The sequence below is a fragment of the Triticum aestivum genome, chromosome 1B (genome assembly GCF_018294505.1).
Source record: "Triticum aestivum cultivar Chinese Spring chromosome 1B, IWGSC CS RefSeq v2.1, whole genome shotgun sequence".
Lineage (NCBI taxonomy): Eukaryota > Viridiplantae > Streptophyta > Magnoliopsida > Poales > Poaceae > Triticum > Triticum aestivum.
Genome location: NC_057795.1, coordinates 405345959 through 405354428, shown reverse-complemented (window position 1 = coordinate 405354428; position 8470 = coordinate 405345959).

Sequence of the window (8470 nt, the reverse complement as noted above, 5' to 3'; positions counted from 1 at the left end):
ACAACGCCCTCCACGGCTAGTAGTTGAAGCCGAGGCCGAGCCGTCCGTACCCGAGCCAGTTTAACCACGCCGTCCTGCGCCTCACCGCTGCCACTCCAACTTCGCCACCCTCCACCGCACCGGAGTTGTTCCTGCTAAGCCGTCCTTCGCCGCCTCGGATATGCTTCCCCTCCGCCGACATACAGCCATGGCAACACAGTCAACAATTTGGCCATGGGTTCATCCAAGCCTGCACCCTCCAGAACATCGGTTTCCCCAGTAAAAACAAGAAGATCAGCGCGACATGTGGAGGTGACCACACCGACAACCGAAGAAGGTACTCCTCTTCCCTTATTCGTGCAAATCTTACGTCTCTGCTTGCACGGTATTCATCCCACAGAAGACACTAGTTGACCTCTTCTTCTTGATACTAGATGTTCCTAGTAACTCGCGATGCACAAGGTTTCTCCTCATATACTATTTCACCTTAGCTAGAGGTCCATCGCCCCCCTGAATTTCAATTTCTGGCCAGTTGATTCCCAATTAACGGAAGCATTCCCCGGCGTAACAGGCGCTAGTACGACTATTACGCCAGGGAAGCAGCGCCTTGGTGTTTATCTTAGGGGCGTCTGCAGCCTAGAGCTACTGGTGCCTGATTTGGAGCTCGGCCGAGATTAAAGGGATGGCTTGGGGGCGCTGCCAAGCACGGCGGTGGTGTGAGGTCGATGGGAGGGCGGGGCGGCGGAGGCACGGGTCTGGGCCGGTGGTCGCTGGCGGTTCGAGAAAGATCGTCAACAGTGACTGGCGGGAGGTAGACGAAGGCCATCTGCCCGTTCCTTATAGATCGGACGGTTCATTTAAAAATCGACTGACCTATTTATTTTTAGTCGATTGTTATCTTAGATATGACCACATGTGGTGGTGTGCTGGAGGAGTACCTGCATTTCTTGTGCTCATATATTACAAAATCATACGGAGTAGAATCTAATTTTGTTTGCCATGCAATGTTGTAGAGCTATCATATGTCTCTTGTCATTTATTTTTCAGTCACCTGCTATCTGCTACTTTTACAGTGCACTAGTTCTGCACACACTTCACCCATACTCCCACTATTGTGTTTTTATGCAAGGGTATTTCAGACTCTCCTGCCGAAAGAGAAGCAGCAAAGAAAAGAGAGAAGTCGCTCTAGCTTCATATGCTGGTAGGCAAGACACATTACCGCTCTATAAAGGGTGTAGTGTCACCAGATGGAGATGGTAAACGTTGCTCTAGAGTTGATGACCTCACTCACAATGAACCACCATCCCAGGTGCTTGCTTTAACTTCGCGGTGTCATATGTGGTTGCATGTTCCATATGGTGTCTAGCTTGTATTCGAAAGGCCGAAGTCGGTCTTTACTAAGATAAGGAAAGATATTTTTTACATGAACCACCATCCCGTAAGCACCAGAAGACAAATAGCTAGTCAGGGCCCTGGCCAAGCCAGTGACAAGCCCAGCAAAGACAGGCATCACCTGGAAGCCAACTAAAAAGCTGCGATGGTGGCGAAGTAGCCCGCCTCCCACCAGCCTCTCAAGTCCTAGATGATCATGTTCACCACTCCAGCCGGATGTCTAGCTTGTATTGCTTCCAATTTGGTTAAATTGCATCTGCTTAGCTTACACATTATACCTTTGAATGTGACATGTCTTTCTGTTTTTGGTACATACTAGTACATATGTGTATTAACCATGTTCTTACATCAAACTAATGTTCTTGTGTATCTCTCATCAATCACTTATGACGAGGCAGGCAGGCAAGGGGACTACTCCACATTTAAAGAATGCAGCGTCAGCCTCCTGACATGATTCTCAAGAAACAGAAATGCTAGATGAAGATAATGAACGTAGCTCTGTAGTTGATTACATCATTTCCCCTACACTAGCATTGCAGGTGCTTGCTCTAACTTGGCAGCGTGATATGTGGTTGCATGTTGCATATGGTGTCTAGATTGTAATTCTTCCAATCAGGTTAAACTGCATGTGCTAGTCTGCTTAGCTTATACTCCTGTAAATGTGACACTATACCTGTTAATGTGACATGCCTTCCTGTATTTAGTGCATAGTACATCTGTCTATTAAGCATGTCCTTACATAAAACTATTGTTTTTTTGTATTCCGCATCAATCAATATGATGAGACACCTTTAGTATATGCAGTGCGATATTAGTTGCATCTTTCATATGATTTATAGCATGCGCTGCTTCTAATTTGTTGAAATTTCATTTATGATGGGAATCTTTTAACTTGGTAGTCATATTGGTTGCATCTTTCATGTGGTGTCTAGCTTGCATTGCTTCTTATTTGCCGGAATGGTTTCTGCTTAGTTTACACAAACAGTTGTGAACATGCCATGCCGTCCTGTTTTTCGTACATATTCCATCCTGGTATCATGTGTTTGCCTTACATCAAAGTAGTGATTGTCAGTATCATGCATGAATGAGTTCTGAAGAGAGAATTTTATTGCTTTTTCTTGTCGGTTTTACTTGACAATTCAAAATCAATAAAGCGGAAGGAAGTTAGCAAGGCAGCGGATAAAGGTGCTCCTTACAAACGGAGGGCCTCTACAGTTTCTACTCCTCCACACCCCCAAGATGATTTCCAAGACAACACATACATAGACACTCAACAAAGCTGTGTTTATGATGAGCACGTCTCCCCTAGTGCAGCATCACTGGTGCTCCCTCTAACTTGGCACTGTTATATGTGGTTGCATGTTATGTGTGATGTCTAGCTTGTATTGCTTCTAATTTTGTTGAATTCCATCTGCTTACTTTACACATTATACTTGAATAAGACACGTGTTCCTGTTTCTAGAACATACAATATCTGTCTATCACACCATGTTCTTACATCAAATTACTACTGTTGTGTAACCTGCAACAATCACTTATCATAAGACACTTTGACTTCCGAGTGTGATATAGGTTACATCTCATATTCTTTTCTAGCGTGTACTACTAATTTGTTGAAATGGCTCTTATGACGAGATAGTTTTAACTTGGTAGAGTGATATTATTTGCATCTTTCATATGGTGTCTATCTTTCATTGCTTCTAATTTGTTGAAATGCCTTCTCCTTAGTTTACACATCATAAGCTGTGAATATGCAATGGCACTAATGTCGAGATACCTCTAACATGGTAGTGTGATGTTGTTTGCATCTTGCATATGATTTATTTCTTGTACTACTTCACATTTGTTTAAATGCCATTTATGCTGAGACACGTTAACTTGGCAGAGCGATATTTGTAGCATCTTTCATATGGTGTCTACCTTCCATTGCATTGCTTCTAATTTGGTGAAATGTCTTCTTCTTAGTTTACACATCATAGTTCTGGTTATCTCTTCCGTCCTATTTTTCATACATATTACATCCTCCTATCATGTGGTTGTCTAACATCAAAGTTTTATCCGTCTGCATCACGCATCAATTTGTTCTGAAGAACTAAATTGTTATTCGTTTTTCTTGTCGGCTTGACCTAACATGGCATAGAGAAAGAGGAAGAAACAGAGAATGGCAGGGAATGAGAAGCGGATGAATCCTGCAGATTCTGCTAGTAGTGACGGTGCAATAGAAGGTGAAAGTCCAGCGGAAAATTCTACAAACACGGCATCCCATGCTACACGAGCTGCAAAAAAAGCCAAATAGAAACAAATAGCTGCCACCAAACAAGCAGAGACAGCCCTAGTTCTTGCCTACCACAGTACTACCAGCTGCACGACATACTCGTGCGTCAACTGAGCTAGCAGCACGTTGCCAAGCTCCCTTGCCACCTGACACTACTTCCCAAGCACTCTTGACACAAGACGAGTTGGCAATATCAGATGAACCTTGTGAGCTTCAACAGCAAGAAGGTAGTTGCTGGAGTCAAGTTACAATTGCATGCTTCTTTATATGTAGTCTCACAGTTTGATGTACACTAACACTTCCTATGTTTGTCGTTGGACTAGCACCTAGGCGCAAGAGGAAACAAACATCAGGGATAATGCTCGATAGGTTAACTAAATCTAGAGGAGGAAGAATGGAGATCCGTTTTGAGGCAGGTTTAAAAAGGCCACGTGATGCTACAGAGTCAGCCAAGTTCGTATCAGAGGCAGCGGTTGCCGTTAGGTGTCATGTACGTATCCTCCCAACATGGATTCAGTACAGGAATGACAAAGACGAAACCCAGTTCAACACCTTCCTCGACCATTTATCTGTAAGTATGGTTATGTATGGAAACTAGTAATATCGTCTTGCTTTGTCCCATACTTTCTAGGTTGCTGATAATGAGACTCCCATAATTTTCAACAGATGAGGTTCAAGTTGGATAGCCAAGATGATGCAACCAGACAAGCTTGCACCCATCTTTTCAAGTCTGCTCTGCGACAGTATCGGTATAACTTGAGGAAAACAAACTTTGAAGGCAAGGCTAACAGTGAACTTTCCCAAACATCTCCAGTGGAAAATATATCGGATGAAGACTCGAGGGGCCTTGTTAAGCACTGGTCTGATCCGAAGTATCAGGTACATTATATATATATGTGATCAGATCACATGTTGATGTCCTATTGACGCATGTGCCACACAAATCTATCTTCTTGTAGGTGAACTGTTCAAAGAACAAGGCCAACCGTACGAAAGTGAAATTCCAACAGACGACAGGATCTCGTAGCTATATTGCACACTGCGAGGCTCTTGTAATTAGCTGTTGTTTCACTCTTTTCGCTGTACCATATTATCATATCTATATTGACTTGTTCGAAACGCAGAGTAAAGCCCGCAAGGACCAAAAAGTACCTGAACCAAATGTTGTGGAAATCTTCAAGGACTGTCACACCAACAAGAAGAAGGGCATGACTACACCAGTCAAAGCCGCTGTTGTAAGTCCTTAATCCTCATGCCTTTATCTAGTACTTACTCTGACTTGTGCCTTGAACTGCATGGTTTGCAGCCAATGTCTATTACTCTTTTCAATTTTATACACAATTGTCTTAGCGTATCATTGCACCTTACAAGGTTTAAAAGGGAGGAGTGATGTTCCTTTGATCTTGACCCGTAATCTAGTTCCGTGCTGGACTTGCCCACACAACATTACAATTGCCTGTTTGTCTGTTCTCAGTTGTTTTGTGATATGAATGATGTCATACTATGCTTACCGTATTATAAACTTCGTCTCTTTATCCTTAGCCCTCAATACAATGTGAAGAAATAGACAATACATTAGCGATGGTACATGGTCATATGTTTGGAACCTGGTTTTATTATGTACTTTGCAATAAAATACAACTAATATTTTACATGGGTTCGCCAGAATAAGTTCTGTATATAGACCAAAGCTATTTTGTTTGGTTTTGCTGCCTCCTTAATATCTTCTGTTCTGGTACTACCAATGTAAAACCTCAACTTTTCAGCGAGCTATGGAAAAAATGGTGGAACCGCCACCTTCTAAAGGTGGCAAGGCAACTATAACCGCAATGTCAGCTCTTGCTGCAGTGGGTCAGTACCTGTCCACTAACAGTGCCAAAAGCACGTTCCTGCGTAATACTGGGTTGGTTGTTAAGGCAATATCGTCCAAACTGCCTCATGATCAAGATATGCAAGCTCAAAGCAATGTTGTATCTGCGCTCCAGACACAAGTCCATTCCCTAACAGAGGCCCTTTTGTGAAACAAGGAGAAACATTGCTCAATGTCGTCAAGATATGCATGGTTTTGAAACCAGACTATCAGACATTTGCTATGTTGTTCAGGAGCCTAGGGGAAATGAAGGCGAGGGTTATGGTGTTCCACCGGACAATACAGCATGAAAATGTAACAGTCAGGTCAAATGAACCGAGCTTCTGAACTTCTGGTGGTGCATTTATCTGCTAGACTGTTAAGTTTTATGCCAACCTTCCTTTTGTTATATAGTTGTAATTTGTTTTGGTGCGATACAAAATTTATTCTTAATGTGCAGCCACCGGCTGAAGAAAACAGCAAGCCATTTTTGTATAGTGTAGGGTGTTCCCTATATTTGCACTGGTGGCGATCTTTGATGCCGAGTGGATGTAATCTGTGCAATCGCCTTAATAGCCTAGCGTTAGTTTGGGCCTTATTTATTTCCTAGTCTTCTTTTTCCCTGGTTTGCTAGTGGCCGCAACTACCCATGGGCCATATACGGGTCGTGGGATCCATGGGTCTCCTACGGGCCATCGATAAATGGGCCTGTAATCGATGGGCCTCGGGCCATTGATAAATGGGCCTATAATCGGTGGGCCTCGGGCCGTCAGATAAATGGGTCTACATGGGCCGTAAACGGGCGTAACTGGTATCGGCCCAGCACGGTAATGGGTCGTTAACAGGCCGTAGGACTGCAAAAGATTAATTCTGTCACAGGCATAACGGGTCGTTAATGGGCCAGAATATAGGACGGGCTGGCCAGAAACGGGCCGACTCTATCCATGGGCCGAATTTGGCCCATTAGGGTAACAGGCCAGTAACGGGTCGACTCTTGCCATTGGCCGAATTTGGCCCATTTGGGGAACATGCCAGTAACGAGCCGGCTCTTGCCATGGGCCAAATTCGCCCCATTAGGGGAATAGGCCAGTAACGGGCCGGAAGTAATCGAGGGCCAAAAAGGAGCCCAAGAACGTATGGGTCGTCAATAGGCCGAAAGCTAACACGGGCTGGAAACGGCCCATGTAAATCACGGGCCGTTAACAGGTACAAAGAAAATTACTGTTCATTATGGGCTAGAGTCACCGTGGGCCTGTAAAGGGCCGAAAGATACGAAGGCCTCATATGGGCTGAAAGATGTCGTGGGCCATACATGGGCCGAAAGTGAAATGGGTTGGTGTTATATTCGACGGGCCACATGACATTGTTGGGCCGATTTCCTTTAGTGCCTAACGGGCCGTAAAATGGGCTATTTGCGAAGAGACCGTTAACAGGCTTTTTATGGGCTAGCCCGTTAACTTTTGACCAAGTCAAACGGGGCGGCTTTGTAAGCTAAATGGGCCAGTGGTGGGCCGTGGCACATGTCGACATATCATAGGCGCCTATCTGACCCACTGACGAGCTGACACATGTTTCGTCCGGCCAATAAGAATTTTACACGTGGAAATTTCCCATTGGTCGGGGCTGTTAACGGGTTATCTGATCTAAAACCCAACCCGATAGCTTAACGGCGTTCCGTTACGGTGGATGCCACGTGTCGGTCACCCTTGACGAAAGCACTTATATGACGCGCGATTTATCCTCATGGAAGTGGACACTTCCGTGATGATAATTTTGGTAATGTCATGGAACACTTCTACGACAGCACAGGTATGACTATCTTGATTTTGTCATAAATTTGTCATGGATATACATGCATGACAAAAAACGCAACCTACTGTGACAAACACGTATCATCACGGAAGTGTATTTTTTTGTAGTGTATGTGGATGTGAGAAGGTAGTTGAAGGCTTTGGAGCATATCACTAAGCACTTTGAGCAAGCGAGCCATTAAGCAACACCTCATCCCTTCTTGATAGTATTGGATTTTCCTATAGACTCAATGTGATCTTGGATCACTAAAATATAAAATGTAGAGTCTTGTTCTTGGAGCTTGAGCCAATCCTTTGTCCTTAGCATCTTGAAGGGGTTCCACATTCTCTAGTCCATGCCACTTTATTGTTGAACTTATCTGAAACATACTAGGTAAAAGTGTTAGTCCAACAAGAGATATGTTGACATTAATTACCAAAATCACCCAGGGAGCACTTGTGCTTTCACCAACGCATCCAGCCAACTGCATGAATGAGCTGGCCGTCGATGGGGCCGCCAGCGCATTTTTTTCAATCACCCCACAAACAAAAGAAACTGCACACCTACGGAATCCGAGTTGCCCCCGCTGGAGATGTCAAATGTGAGCTGCGGCAATGGGAGCAGTGGCAGTAGCTAGGAGAGGAAGAGGCAGGGCGGGGTTTACGATCTGCTCGGAGTCACGGCACCAGCGACGAAGAAAGGCACGACGACGTGGACTGCAAGGGGTAGAACGATGAGCACCGGGGGCTTCAACATGTGCTGCTGTGTCGCTGCTGTCGATGGGGCCGCCGGCACGCCCACGTACTACAACCACCACTAGAGTGCACCGCCCAACGCCCAACTCCCCAGCCGTGACACTCGAGGGGAGAGGTGGTCAACGATGAGCCCCTACCTCGATCTGGCATCTGTGGATGCAGATCCAAACGTCGGCATGGGCGCCGGGACGGATCAGGTCGGTGTAGAGGTCAAAGGCCGCCGGGGAGGAGGATCCGGGCGTGGGGGACGGGATCCTCTCGTGGGCAGGGGCGGCGTCCAGGCTGCCGACGTTGACGCAGGGCAGGATGGCACGAGCCCAGCCCGTCGATGATGCAGGGCAGGGGCGGCACCAGCCCAGGCCACCGGTGGGTGGGTTGACGGCCGGCTTGGGATATGGCGGCACCCAACAGACGTGGATTGGGGGAGAT